Genomic DNA, 17,089 nt, shown 5'->3' with positions numbered 1-17,089 from the left:
TTCTTCGATTCATATCGTATCTAAAACCGCATCAAAACTGCAAATATCAGTTTAAACTATCATTATTTGATACAAACAGTTATATATTCATGTCAATATATTTCAAATTCTAGTCAAAATCGGCGTCTTTGGGCATTTTAGTAACGAAAACCTTTATAAACTATTAGATTTCGACGTAAGGCAACCTTTCTGAGTCAAATAGTTGCCGATTTCGATAAAATCTTAGTCAGAATCTGCTTTTTCGCCTCTTATTGTACCCAAATCTACCTTAGAAATGCAGATATATACTTAAAACACCTTCTTTTGGGACAAATAATTGGTTTTCGCCCTTGATTTACGGAAGATTATAGCCAAAACATGCATTTTCATAACTTAGCGAACTGAAATCTACATTAAAACTGCAGATAACTACTTAAAAATTCTCTTCCTTGAATTGATAATAGGTTTTTCTTTGTCATTTTAAACAGATTCCAGTCAAAATCGGCTTCTTCGACTCATATCGTACCTAAAACCGCATCAAAACTGCAAATATCAGTTTAAACTATCATTTTTTGATACAAACAGTTATATATTCATGTCAATATCATTCAAATTCTAGTCAAAATCGGCGTCTTTGGGCATTTTAGTAACGAAAACCTTAATAAACTATTAGTTTTCGACGTAAGGCAACCATTCTGAGTCAAATAGTTGCCGATTTCGATAAAATCTTAGTCAGAATCTGCTTTTTCGACTCTTATTGTACCCAAATCTACCTTAGAAATGCAGATATATACTTAAAACACCTTCTTTTGGGACAAATAATTGGTTTTCGCCCTTGATTTACGGAAGAATATAGCCAAAACATGCATTTTCATAACTTAGCGAACTGAAATCTACATTAAAACTGCAGATAACTACTTAAAAATTCACTTCCTTGAATTGATAATAGGTTTTTCTTTGTCATTTTAAACAGATTCCAGTCAAAATCGGCTTCTTCGATTCATATCGTATCTAAAACCGCATCAAAACTGCAAATATCTGTTTAAACTATCATTTTTTGATGCAAACAGTTATATATTCATGTCAATATCATTCAAATTCCAGTCAAAATCGGCGTCTTTGGGCATTTTAGTAACGAAAACCTTAATAAACTATTAGATTTCGACGTAAGGCAACAATTCTGAGTCAAATAGTTGCCGATTTCGATAAAATCTTAGTCAGAATCTGCTTTTTCGCCTCTTATTGTACCCAAATCTACCTTAGAAATGCAGATATATACTTAAAACACCTTCTTTTGGGACAAATAATTGGTTTTCTCCCTTGATTTACAAAAGATTATAGCCAAAACATGCATTTTCATAACTTAGCGAACTAAAATCTACATTAAAACTGCAGATAACTACTTAAAAATTCACTTCCTTGAATTGATAATAGGTTTTTCTTTGTCATTTTAAACAGATTCCAGTCAAAATCGGCTTCTTCGATTCATATCGTATCTAAAACCGCATCAAAACTGCAAATATCAGTTTAAACTATCATTTTTTGATACAAACAGTTATATATTCATGTCAATATCTTTCAAATTCTAGTCAAAATCGGCGTCTTTGGGCATTTTAGTAACGAAAACCTTAATAAACTATTAGATTTCGACGTAAGGCAACCATTCTGAGTAAAATAGTTGCCGATTTCGATAAAATCTTAGTCAGAATCTGCTTTTTCGCCTCTTATTGTACCCAAATCTACCTTAGAAATGCAGATATATACTTAAAACACCTTCTTTTGGGACAAATAATTGGTTTTCGCCCTTGATTTATGGAAGATTATAGCCAAAACATGCATTTTCATAACTTAGCGAACTGAAATCTACATTAAACCTGCAGATAACTACATAAAAATTCACTTCCTTGAATTGATAATAGGTTTTTCTTTGTCATTTTAAACAGATTCCAGTCAAAATCGGCTTCTTCGATTCATATCGTATCTAAAACCGCATCAAAACTGCAAATATCAGTTTAAACTATCATTATTTGATACAAACAGTTATATATTCATGTCAATATCTTTCAAATTCTAGTCAAAATCGGCTTCTTTGGGCATTTTAGTAACGAAAACCTTAATAAACTATTAGATTTCGACGTAAGGCAACCATTCTGAGTCAAATAGTTGCCGATTTCGATAAAATCTTAGTCAGAATCTGCTTTTTCGCCTCTTATTGTACCCAAATCTACCTTAGAAATGCAGATATATACTTAAAACACCTTCTTTTGGGACAAATAATTGGTTTTCGCCCTTGATTTACGGAAGATTATAGCCAAAACATGCATTTTCATAACTTAGCGAACTGAAATCTACATTAAAACTGCAGATAACTACTTAAAAATTCACTTCCTTGAATTGATAATAGGTTTTTCTTTGTCATTTTAAACAGATTCCAGTCAGAATCGGCTTCTTCGATTCATATCGTATCTAAAACCGCATCAAAACTGCAAATATCAGTTTAAACTATCATTATTTGATACAAACAGTTATATATTCATGTCAATATCTTTCAAATTCTAGTCAAAATCGGCGTCTTTGGGCATTTTAGTAACGAAAACCTTAATAAACTATTAGATTTCGACGTAAGGCAACCATTCTGAGTCAAATAGTTGCCGATTTCGATAAAATCTTAGTCAGAATCTGCTTTTTCGCCTCTTATTGTACCCAAATCTACCTTAGAAATGCAGATATATACTTAAAACACCTTCTTTTGGGACAAATAATTGGTTTTCGCCCTTGATTTACGGAAGATTATAGCCAAAACATGCATTTTCATAACTTAGCGAACTGAAATCTACATTAAAACTGCAGATAACTACTTAAAAATTCACTTCCTTGAATTGATAATAGGTTTTTCTTTGTCATTTTAAACAGATTCCAGTCAAAATCGGCTTCTTCGATTCATATCGTATCTAAAACCGCATCAAAACTGCAAATATCAGTTTAAACTATCATTATTTGATACAAACAGTTATATATTCATGTCAATATCTTTCAAATTCTAGTCAAAATCGGCGTCTTTGGGCATTTTAGTAACGAAAACCTTAATAAACTATTAGATTTCGACGTAAGGCAACCATTCTGAGTCAAATAGTTGCCGATTTCGATAAAATCTTAGTCAGAATCTGCTTTTTCGCCTCTTATTGTACCCAAATCTACCTTAGAAATGCAGATATATACTTAAAACACCTTCTTTTGGGACAAATAATTGGTTTTCGCCCTTGATTTACGGAAGATTATAGCCAAAACATGCATTTTCATAACTTAGCGAATTGAAATCTACATTAAAACTGCAGATAACTACTTAAAAATTCGCTTCCTTGAATTGATAATAGGTTTTTCTTTGTCATTTTAAACAGATTCCAGTCAAAATCGGCTTCTTCGATTCATATCGTATCAAACCGCATCAAAACTGCAAATATCAGTTTAAACTATCATTTTTTGATACAAACAGTTATATATTCATGTCAATATAATTCAAATTCTAGTCAAAATCGGCGTCTTTGGGCATTTTAGTAACGAAAACCTTAATAAACTATTAGATTTCGACGTAAGGCAACAATTCTGAGTCAAATAGTTGCCGATTTCGATAAAATCTTAGTCAGAATCTGCTGTTTCGCCTCTTATTGTACCCAAATCTACCTTAGAAATGCAGATATATACTTAAAACACCTTCTTTTGGGACAAATAATTGGTTTTCGCCCTTGATTTACAAAAGATTATAGCCAAAACATGCATTTTCATAACTTAGCGAACTGAAATCTACATTAAAACTGCAGATAACTACTTAAAAATTCACTTCCTTGAATTGATAATAGGTTTTTCTTTGTCATTTTAAACAGATTCCAGTCAGAATCGGCTTCTTCGATTCATATCGTATCTAAAACCGCATCAAAACTGCAAATATCAGTTTAAACTATCATTATTTGATACAAACAGTTATATATTCATGTCAATATCTTTCAAATTCTTGTCAAAATCGGCGTCTTTGGGCATTTTAGTAACGAAAACCTTAATAAACTATTAGATTTCGACGTAAGGCAACCATTCTGAGTCAAATAGTTGCCGATTTCGATAAAATCTTAGTCAGAATCTGCTTTTTCGCCTCTTATTGTACCCAAATCTACCTTAGAAATGCAGATATATACTTAAAACACCTTCTTTTGGGACAAATAATTGGTTTTCGCCCTTGATTTACGGAAGATTATAGCCAAAACATGCATTTTCATAACTTAGCGAACTGAAATCTACATCAAAACTGCAGATAACTACTTAAAAATTCACTTCCTTGAATTGATAATAGGTTTTTCTTTGTCATTTTAAACAGATTCCAGTCAAAATCGGCTTCTTCGATTCATATCGTATCTAAAACCGCATCAAAACTGCAAATATCAGTTTAAACTATCATTATTTGATACAAACAGTTATATATTCATGTCAATATCTTTCAAATTCTAGTCAAAATCGGCGTCTTTGGGCATTTTAGTAACGAAAACCTTAATAAACTATTAGATTTCGACGTAAGGCAACCATTCTGAGTCAAATAGTTGCCGATTTCGATAAAATCTTAGTCAGAATCTGCTTTTTCGCCTCTTATTGTACCCAAATCTACCTTAGAAATGCAGATATATACTTAAAACACCTTCTTTTGGGACAAATAATTGGTTTTCGCCCTTGATTTACGGAAGATTATAGCCAAAACATGCATTTTCATAACTTAGCGAACTGAAATCTACATTAAAACTGCAGATAACTACTTAAAAATTCACTTCATTGAATTGATAATAGGTTTTTCTTTGTCATTTTAAACAGATTCCAGTCAAAATCGGCTTCTTCGACTCATATCGTACCTAAAACCGCATCAAAACTGCAAATATCAGTTTAAACTATCATTTTTTGATACAAACAGTTATATATTCATGTCAATATCTCTCAAATTCTAGTCAAAATCGGCGTCTTTGGGCATTTTAGTAACGAAAACCTTAATAAACTATTAGATTTCGACGTAAGGCAACCATTCTGAGTCAAATAGTTGCCGATTTCGATAAAATCTTAGTCAGAATCTGCTTTTTCGCCTCTTATTGTACCCAAATCTACCTTAGAAATGCAGATATATACTTAAAACACCTTCTTTTGGGACAAATAATTGGTTTTCGCCCTTGATTTACGGAAGATTATAGCCAAAACATGCATTTTCATAACTTAGCGAACTGAAATCTACATTAAAACTGCAGATAACTACTTAAAAATTCACTTCCTTGAATTGATAATAGGTTTTTCTTTGTCATTTTAAGCAGATTCCAGTCAAAATCGGCTTCTTCGATTCATATCGTATCTAAAACCGCATCAAAACTGCAAATATCAGTTTAAACTATCATTATTTGATACAAACAGTTATATATTCATGTCAATATCTTTCAAATTCTAGTCAAAATCGGCGTCTTTGGGCATTTTAGTAACGAAAACCTTAATAAACTATTAGATTTCGACGTAAGGCAACCATTCTGAGTCAAATAGTTGCCGATTTCGACAAAATCTTAGTCGGAATCTGCTTTTTCGCCTCTTATTGTACCCAAATCTACCTTAGAAATGGAGATATATACTTAAAACACCTTCTTTTGGGACAAATAATTGGTTTTCGCCCTTGATTTACGGAAGATTATAGCCAAAACATGCATTTTCATAACTTAGCGAACTGAAATCTACATTAAAACTGCAGATAATTACTTAAAAATTCACTTCCTTGAATTGATAATAGGTTTTTCTTTGTCATTTTAAAAAGATTCCAGTCAAAATCGGCTTCTTCGATTCATATCGTATCAAACCGCATCAAAACTGCAAATATCAGTTTAAACTATCATTTTTTGATACAAACAGTTATATATTCATGTCAATATCTTTCAAATTCTAGTCAAAATCGGCGTCTTTGGGCATTTTAGTAACGAAAACCTTAATAAACTATTAGATTTCGACGTAAGGCAACCATTCTGAGTCAAATAGTTGCCGATTTCGATAAAATCTTAGTCAGAATCTGTTTTTTCGCCTCTTATTGTACCCCAATCTACCTTAGAAATGCAGATATATACTAAAAACACCTTCTTTTGGGACAAATAATTGGTTTTCGCCCTTGATTTACGGAAGATTATAGCCAAAACATGCATTTTCATAATTTAGCGAACTGAAATCTACATTAAAACTGCAGATAACTACTTAAAAATTCACTTCCTTGAATTGATAATAGGTTTTTCTTTGTCATTTTAAACAGATTCCAGTCAAAATCGGCTTCTTCGACTCATATCGTACCTAAAACCGCATCAAAACTGCAAATATCAGTTTAAACTATCATTTTTTGATACAAACAGTTATATATTCATGTCAATATCTTTCAAATTCTAGTCAAAATCGGCGTCTTTGGGCATTTTAGTAACGAAAACCTTTATAAACTATTAGATTTCGACGTAAGGCAACCTTTCTGAGTCAAATAGTTGCCGATTTCGATAAAATCTTAGTCAGAATCTGCTTTTTCGCCTCTTATTGTACCCAAATCTACCTTAGAAATGCAGATATATACTTAAAACACCTTCTTTTGGGACAAATAATTGGTTTTCGCCCTTGATTTACGGAAGATTATAGCCAAAACATGCATTTTCATAACTTAGCGAACTGAAATCTACATTAAAACTGCAGATAACTACTTAAAAATTCACTTCCTTGAATTGATAGTAGGTTTCTCTTTGTCATTTTAAACAGATTCCAGTCAAAATCGGCTTCTTCGACTCATATCGTACCTAAAACCGCATCAAAACTGCAAATATCAGTTTAAACTATCATTTTTTGATACAAACAGTTATATATTCATGTCAATATCATTCAAATTCTAGTCAAAATCGGCGTCTTTGGGCATTTTAGTAACGAAAACCTTAATAAACTATTAGTTTTCGACGTAAGGCAACCATTCTGAGTCAAATAGTTGCCGATTTCGATAAAATCTTAGTCAGAATCTGCTTTTTCGCCTCTTATTGTACCCAAATCTACCTTAGAAATGCAGATATATACTTAAAACACCTTCTTTTGGGACAAATAATTGGTTTTCGCCCTTGATTTACGGAAGATTATAGCCAAAACATGCATTTTCATAACTTAGCGAACTGAAATCTACATTAAAACTGCAGATAACTACTTAAAAATTCACTTCCTTGAATTGATAGTAGGTTTCTCTTTGTCATTTTAAACAGATTCCAGTCAAAATCGGCTTCTTCGACTCATATCGTACCTAAAACCGCATCAAAACTGCAAATATCAGTTTAAACTATCATTTTTTGATACAAACAGTTATATATTCATGTCAATATCATTCAAATTCTAGTCAAAATCGGCGTCTTTGGGCATTTTAGTAACGAAAACCTTAATAAACTATTAGTTTTCGACGTAAGGCAACCATTCTGAGTCAAATAGTTGCCGATTTCGATAAAATCTTAGTCAGAATCTGCTTTTTCGCCTCTTATTGTACCCAAATCTACCTTAGAAATGCAGATATATACTTAAAACACCTTCTTTTGGGACAAATAATTGGTTTTCGCCCTTCATTTACAAAAGATTATAGCCAAAACATGCATTTTCATACCTTAGCGAACTGAAATCTACATTAAAACTGCAGATAACTACTTAAAAATTCACTTCCTTGAATTGATAATAGGTTTTTCTTTGTCATTTTAAACAGATTCCAGTCAAAATCGGCTTCTTCGATTCATATCGTATCTAAAACCGCATCAAAACTGCAAATATCAGTTTAAACTATCATTTTTTGATACAAACAGTTATATATTCATGTCAATATCTTTCAAATTCTAGTCAAAATCGGCGTGTTTGGGCATTTTAGTAACGAAAACCTTAATAAACTATTAGATTTCGACGTAAGGCAACCATTCTGAGTCAAATAGTTGCCGATTTCGATAAAATCTTAGTCAGAATCTGCTTCTTCGCCTCTTATTGTACCCAAATCTACCTTAGAAATGCAGATATATACTTAAAACACCTTCTTTTGGGACAAATAATTGGTTTTCGCCCTTGATTTACGGAAGATTATAGCCAAAACATGCATTTTCATAACTTAGCGAACTGCTAGTGAACTAACTACTTAAAAATTCACTTCCTTGAATTGATAATAGGTTTTTCTTTGTCATTTTAAAAAGATTCCAGTCAAAATCGGCTTCTTCGATTCATATCGTATCAAACCGCATCAAAACTGCAAATATCAGTTTAAACTATCATTTTTTGATACAAACAGTTATATATTCATGTCAATATCTTTCAAATTCTAGTAAATTTTAGTAACGAAAACCTTAATAAACTATTAGATTTCGACGTAAGGCAACCATTCTGAGTCAAATAGTTGCCGATTTCGATAAAATCTTAGTCAGAATCTGCTTTTTCGCCTCTTATTGTACCCAAATCTACCTTAGAAATGCAGATATATACTAAAAACACCTTCTTTTGGGACAAATAATTGGTTTTCGCCCTTGATTTACGGAAGATTATAGCCAAAACATGCATTTTCATAATTTAGCGAACTGAAATCTACATTAAAACTGCAGATAACTACTTAAAAATTCACTTCCTTGAATTGATAATAGGTTTTTCTTTGTCATTTTAAACAGATTCCAGTCAAAATCGGCTTCTTCGATTCATATCGTATCTAAAACCGCATCAAAACTGCAAATATCAGTTTAAACTATCATTTTTTGATACAAACAGTTATATATTCATGTCAATATCTCTCAAATTCTAGTCAAAATCGGCGTCTTTGGGCATTTTAGTAACGAAAACCTTAATAAACTATTAGATTTCGACGTAAGGCAACCATTCTGAGTCAAATAGTTGCCGATTTCGATAAAATCTTAGTCAGAATCTGCTTTTTTGCCTCTTATTGTACCCAAATCTACCTTAGAAATGCAGATATATACTTAAAACACCTTCTTTTGGGACAAATAATTGGTTTTCGCCCTTGATTTACAAAAGATTATAGCCAAAATATGCATTTTCATAACTTAGCGAACTGAAATCTACATTAAAACTGCAGATAACTACTTAAAAATTCACTTCCTTGAATTGATAATAGGTTTTTCTTTGTCATTTTAAACAGATTCCAGTCAAAATCGGCTTCTTCGACTCATATCGTACCTAAAACCGCATCAAAACTGCAAATATCAGTTTAAACTATCATTTTTTGATACAAACAGTTATATATTCATGTCAATATCTTTCAAATTCTAGTCAAAATCGGCGTCTTTGGGCATTTTAGTAACGAAAACCTTTATAAACTATTAGATTTCGACGTAAGGCAACCTTTCTGAGTCAAATAGTTGCCGATTTCGATAAAATCTTAGTCAGAATCTGCTTTTTCGCCTCTTATTGTACCCAAATCTACCTTAGAAATGCAGATATATACTTAAAACACCTTCTTTTGGGACAAATAATTGGTTTTCGCCCTTGATTTACGGAAGATTATAGCCAAAACATGCATTTTCATAACTTAGCGAACTGAAATCTACATTAAAACTGCAGATAACTACTTAAAAATTCACTTCCTTGAATTGATAATAGGTTTTTCTTTGTCATTTTAAACAGATTCCAGTCAAAATCGGCTTCTTCGATTCATATCGTATCAAACCGCATCAAAACTGCAAATATCAGTTTAAACTATCATTTTTTGATACAAACAGTTATATATTCATGTCAATATCTTTCAAATTCTAGTCAAAATCGGCGTCTTTGGGCATTTTAGTAACGAAAACCTTAATAAACTATTAGATTTCGACGTAAGGCAACCATTCTGAGTCAAATAGTTGCCGATTTCGATAAAATCTTAGTCAGAATCTGCTTTTTCGCCTCTTATTGTACCCAAATCTACCTTAGAAATGCAGATATATACTAAAAACACCTTCTTTTGGGACAAATAATTGGTTTTCGCCCTTGATTTACGGAAGATTATAGCCAAAACATGCATTTTCATAATTTAGCGAACTGAAATTTACATTAAAACTGCAGATAACTACTTAAAAATTCACTTCCTTGAATTGATAATAGGTTTTTCTTTGTCATTTTAAACAGATTCCAGTCAAAATCGGCTTCTTCGATTCATATCGTATCTAAAACCGCATCAAAACTGCAAATATCAGTTTAAACTATCATTTTTTGATACAAACAGTTATATATTCATGCCAATATCTCTCAAATTCTAGTCAAAATCGGCGTCTTTGGGCATTTTAGTAACGAAAACCTTAATAAACTATTAGATTTCGACGTAAGGCAACCTTTCTGAGTCAAATAGTTGCCGATTTCGATAAAATCTTAGTCAGAATCTGCTTTTTCGCCTCTTATTGTACCCAAATCTACCTTAGAAATGCAGATATATACTTAAAACAACTTCTTTTGGGACAAATAATTGGTTTTCGCCCTTGATTTACGGAAGATTATAGCCAAAACTTGCATTTTCATAACTTAGCGAACTGAAATCTACATTAAAACTGCAGATAACTACTTAAAAATTCACTTCCTTGAATTGATAATAAGTTTTTCTTTGTCATTTTAAACAGATTCCAGTCAAAATCGGCTTCTTCGACTCATATCGTACCTAAAACCGCATCAAAACTGCAAATATCAGTTTAAACTATCATTTTTTGATACAAACAGTTATATATTCATGTCAATATCTCTCAAATTCTAGTCAAAATCGGCGTCTTTGGGCATTTTAGTAACGAAAACCTTAATAAACTATTAGATTTCGACGTAAGGCAACCATTCTGAGTCAAATAGTTGCCGATTTCGATAAAATCTTAGTCAGAATCTGCTTTTTCGCTTCTTATTGTACCCAAATCTACCTTAGAAATGCAGATATATACTTAAAACACCTTCTTTTGGGACAAATAATTGGTTTTCGCCCTTGATTTACGGAAGATTATAGCCAAAACATGCATTTTCATAACTTAGCGAACTGAAATCTACATTAAAACTGCAGATAACTACTTAAAAATTCACTTCCTTGAATTGATAATAGGTTTTTCTTTGTCATTTTAAACAGATTCCAGTCAAAATCGGCTTCTTCGACTCATATCGTACCTAAAACCGCATCAAAACTGCAAATATCAGTTTAAACTATCATTTTTTGATGCAAACAGTTATATATTCATGTCAATATCTTTCAAATTCTAGTCAAAATCGGCGTCTTTGGGCATTTTAGTAACGAAAACCTTTATAAACTATTAGATTTCGACGTAAGGCAACCTTTCTGAGTCAAATAGTTGCCGATTTCGATAAAATCTTAGTCAGAATCTGCTTTTTCGCCTCTTATTGTACCCAAATCTACCTTAGAAATGCAGATATATACTTAAAACACCTTCTTTTGGGACAAATAATTGGTTTTCGCCCTTGATTTACGGAAGATTATAGCCAAAACATGCATTTTCATAACTTAGCGAACTGAAATCTACATTAAAACTGCAGATAACTACTTAAAAATTCACTTCCTTGAATTGATAATAGGTTTCTCTTTGTCATTTTAAACAGATTCCAGTCAAAATCGGCTTCTTCGACTCATATCGTACCTAAAACCGCATCAAAACTGCAAATATCAGTTTAAACTATCATTATTTGATACAAACAGTTATATATTCATGTCAATATCATTCAAATTCTAGTCAAAATCGGCGTCTTTGGGCATTTTAGTAACGAAAACCTTAATAAACTATTAGTTTTCGACGTAAGGCAACCATTCTGAGTCAAATAGTTGCCGATTTCGATAAAATCTTAGTCAGAATCTGCTTTTTCGCCTCTTATTGTACCCAAATCTACCTTAGAAATGCAGATATATACTTAAAACACCTTCTTTTGGGACAAATAATTGGTTTTCGCCCTTCATTTACAAAAGATTATAGCCAAAACATGCATTTTCATACCTTAGCGAACTGAAATCTACATTAAAACTGCAGATAACTACTTAAAAATTCACTTCCTTGAATTGATAATAGGTTTTTCTTTGTCATTTTAAACAGATTCCAGTCAAAATCGGCTTCTTCGATTCATATCGTATCTAAAACCGCATCAAAACTGCAAATATCAGTTTAAACTATCATTTTTTGATACAAACAGTTATATATTCATGTCAATATCTTTCAAATTCTAGTCAAAATCGGCGTCTTTGGGCATTTTAGTAACGAAAACCTTAATAAACTATTAGATTTCGACGTAAGGCAACCATTCTGAGTCAAATAGTTGCCGATTTCGATAAAATCTTAGTCAGAATCTGCTTTTTCGCCTCTTATTGTACCCAAATCTACCTTAGAAATGCAGATATATACTTAAAACACCTTCTTTTGGGACAAATAATTGGTTTTCGCCCTTGATTTACGGAAGATTATAGCCAAAACATGCATTTTCATAACTTAGCGAACTGCTAGTGAACTTACTACTTAAAAATTCACTTCCTTGAGTTGATAATAGGTTTTTCTTTGTCATTTTAAAAAGATTCCAGTCAAAATCGGCTTCTTCGATTCATATCGTATCAAACCGCATCAAAACTGCAAATATCAGTTTAAACTATCATTTTTTGATACAAACAGTTATATATTCATGTCAATATCTTTCAAATTCTAGTAAATTTTAGTAACGAAAACCTTAATAAACTATTAGATTTCGACGTAAGGCAACCATTCTGAGTCAAATAGTTGCCGATTTCGATAAAATCTTAGTCAGAATCTGCTTTTTCGCCTCTTATTGTACCCAAATCTACCTTAGAAATGCAGATATATACTTAAAACACCTTCTTTTGGGACAAATAATTGGTTTTCGCCCTTGATTTACAAAAGATTATATCCAAAACATGCATTTTCATAACTTAGCGAACTGAAATCTACATTAAAACTGCAGATAACTACTTAAAAATTCACTTCCTTGAATTGATAATAGGTTTTTCTTTGTCATTTTAAACAGATTCCAGTCAAAATCGGCTTCTTCGATTCATATCGTATCTAAAACCGCATCAAAACTGCAAATATCAGTTTAAACTATCATTTTTTGATACAAACAGTTATATATTCATGTCAATATCTTTCAAATTCTAGTCAAAATCAGCGTCTTTGGGCATTTTAGTAACGAAAACCTTAATAAACTATTAGATTTCGACGTAAAGCAACCATTCTGAGTCAAATAGTTGCCGATTTCGATAAAATCTTAGTCAGAATCTGCTTTTTCGCCTCTTATTTTACCCAAATCTACCTTAGAAATGCAAATATATACTTAAAACACCATCTTTTGGGACAAATAATTGGTTTTCGCCCTTGATTTACGGAAGATTATAGCCAAAACATGCATTTTCATAACTTAGCGAACTGAAATCTACATTAAAACTGCAGATAACTACATAAAAATTCACTTCCTTGAATTGATAATAGGTTTTTCTTTGTCATTTTAAACAGATTCCAGTCAAAATCGGCTTCTTCGATTCATATCGTATCTAAAACCGCATCAAAACTGCAAATATCAGTTGAAACTATCATTATTTGATACAAACAGTTATATATTCATGTCAATATCTTTCAAATTCTAGTCAAAATCGGCGTCTTTGGTCATTTTAGTAACGAAAACCTTAATAAACTATTAGATTTCGACGTAAGGCAACCATTCTGAGTCAAATAGTTGCCGATTTCGATAAAATCTTAGTCAGAATCTGCTTTTTCGCCTCTTATTGTACCCAAATCTACCTTAGAAATGCAGATATATACTTAAAACACCTTCTTTTGGGACAAATAATTGGTTTTCGCCCTTGATTTACGGAAGATTATAGCCAAAACATGCATTTTCATAACTTAGCGAACTGATATCTACATTAAAACTGCAGATAACTACTTAAAAATTCACTTCCTTGAATTGATAATAGGTTTTTCTTTGTCATTTTAAACAGATTCCAGTCAAAATCGGCTTCTTCGATTCATATCGTATCAAACCGCATCAAAACTGCAAATATCAGTTTAAACTATCATTTTTTGATACAAACAGTTATATATTCATGTCAATATCTTTCAAATTCTAGTCAAAATCGGCGTCTTTGGGCATTTTAGTAACGAAAACCTTAATAAACTATTAGATTTCGACGTAAGGCAACCATTCTGAGTCAAATAGTTGCCGATTTCGATAAAATCTTAGTCAGAATCTGCTTTTTCGCCTCTTATTGTACCCAAATCTACCTTAGAAATGCAGATATATACTAAAAACACCTTCTTTTGGGACAAATAATTGGTTTTCGCCCTTGATTTACGGAAGATTATAGCCAAAACATGCATTTCGGCTTCTTCGATTCATATCGTATCTAAAACCGCATCAAAACTGCAAATATCAGTTTAAACTATCATTTTTTGATACAAACAGTTATATATTCATGTCAATATCTCTCAAATTCTAGTCAAAATCGGCGTCTTTGGGCATTTTAGTAACGAAAACCTTAATAAACTATTAGATTTCGACGTAAGGCAACCTTTCTGAGTCAAATAGTTGCCGATTTCGATAAAATCTTAGTGAGAATCTGCTTTTTCGCCTCTTATTGTACCCAAATCTACCTTAGAAATGCAGATATATACTTAAAACACCTTCTTTTGGGACAAATAATTGGTTTTCGCCCTTGATTTACGGAAGATTATAGCCAAAACATGCATTTTCATAACTTAGCGAACTGAAATCTACATTAAAACTGCAGATAACTACTTAAAAATTCACTTCCTTGAATTGATAATAGGTTTTTCTTTGTCATTTTAAACAGATTCCAGTCAAAATCGGCTTCTTCGACTCATATCGTACCTAAAACCGCATCAAAACTGCAAATATCAGTTTAAACTATCATTTTTTGATACAAACAGTTATATATTCATGTCAATATCTTTCAAATTCTAGTCAAAATCGGCGTCTTTGGGCATTTTATTAACGAAAACCTTAATAAACTATTAGATTTCGACGTAAGGCAACCATTCTGAGTCAAATAGTTGCCGATTTCGATAAAATCTTAGTCAGAATCTGCTTTTTCCCCTCTTATTGTACCCAAATCTACCTTAGAAATGCAGATATATACTTAAAACACCTTCTTTTGGGACAAATAATTGGTTTTCGCCCTTGATTTATGGAAGATTATAGACAAAACATGCATTTTCATAACTTAGCGAACTGAAATCTACATTAAAACTGCAGATAACTACTTAAAAATTCACTTCCTTGAATTGATAATAGGTTTTTCTTTGTCATTTTAAACAGATTCCAGTCAAAATCGGCTTCTTCGATTCATATCGTATCTAAAACCGCATCAAAACTGCAAATATCAGTTTAAACTATCATTTTTTGATACAAACAGTTACATATTCATGTCAATATCTTTCAAATTCTAGTCAAAATCGGAGTCTTTGGGCATTTTAGTAACGAAAACCTTAATAAACTATTAGATTTCGACGTAAGGCAACCTTTCTGAGTCAAATAGTTGCCGATTTCGATAAAATCTTAGTCAGAATCTGCTTTTTCGCCTCTTATTGTACCCAAATCTACCTTAGAAATGCAGATATATACTAAAAACACCTTCTTTTGGGACAAATAATTGGTTTTCGCCCTTGATTTACTTAAGATTATAGCCAAAACATGCATTTTCATAACGTAGCGAACTGAAATCTACATTAAAACTGCAGATAACTACTTAAAAATTCACTTCCTTGAATTGATAATAGGTTTTTCTTTGTCATTTTAAACAGATTCCAGTCAAAATCGGCTTCTTCGACTCATATCGTACCTAAAACCGCATCAAAACTGCAAATATCAGTTTAAACCATCATTTTTTGATACAAACAGTTATATATTCATGTCAATATCTCTCAAATTCTAGTCAAAATCGGCGTCTTTGGGCATTTTAGTAACGAAAACCTTAATAAACTATTAGATTTCGACGTAAGGCAACCTTTCTGAGTCAAATAGTTGCCGATTTCGATAAAATCTTAGTCAGAATCTGCTTTTTCGCCTCTTATTGTACCCAAATCTACCTTAGAAATGCAGATATATACTTAAAACACCTTCTTTTGGGACAAATAATTGGTTTTCGCCCTTGATTTACGGAAGATTATAGCCAAAACATGCATTTTCATAACTTAGCGAACTGAAATCTACATTAAAACTGCAGATAACTACTTAAAAATTCACTTCCTTGAATTGATAATAGGTTTTTCTTTGTCATTTTAAACAGATTCCAGTCAAAATCGGCTTCTTCGACTCATATCGTACCTAAAACCGCATCAAAACTGCAAATATCAGTTTAAACTATCATTTTTTGATACAAACAGTTATATATTCATGTCAATATCTTTCAAATTCTAGTCAAAATCGGCGTCTTTGGGCATTTTATTAACGAAAACCTTAATAAACTATTAGATTTCGACGTAAGGCAACCATTCTGAGTCAAATAGTTGCCGATTTCGATAAAATCTTAGTCAGAATCTGCTTTTTCCCCTCTTATTGTACCCAAATCTACCTTAGAAATGCAGATATATACTTAAAACACCTTCTTTTGGGACAAATAATTGGTTTTCGCCCTTGATTTATGGAAGATTATAGCCAAAACATGCATTTTCATAACTTAGCGAACTGAAATCTACATTAAAACTGCAGATAACTACTTAAAAATTCACTTCCTTGAATTGATAATAGGTTTTTCTTTGTCATTTTAAACAGATTCCAGTCAAAATCGGCTTCTTCGATTCATATCGTATCTAAAACCGCATCAAAACTGCAAATATCAGTTTAAACTATCATTTTTTGATACAAACAGTTATATATTCATGTCAATATCTTTCAAATTCTAGTCAAAATCGGAGTCTTTGGGCATTTTAGTAACGAAAACCTTAATAAACTATTAGATTTCGACGTAAGGCAACCTTTCTGAGTCAAATAGTTGCCGATTTCGATAAAATCTTAGTCAGAATCTGCTTTTTCGCCTCTTATTGTACCCAAATCTACCTTAGAAATGCAGATATATACTAAAAACACCTTCTTT

The sequence above is a fragment of the Cylas formicarius genome, unplaced genomic scaffold, assembly GCF_029955315.1.
Source record: "Cylas formicarius isolate icCylForm1 unplaced genomic scaffold, icCylForm1.1 PGA_scaffold_3__17_contigs__length_32017465, whole genome shotgun sequence".
NCBI lineage: Eukaryota > Metazoa > Arthropoda > Insecta > Coleoptera > Brentidae > Cylas > Cylas formicarius.
The sequence above is the reverse complement of the archived record's forward strand: the minus strand, read 5'-3'. Positions refer to the sequence as shown.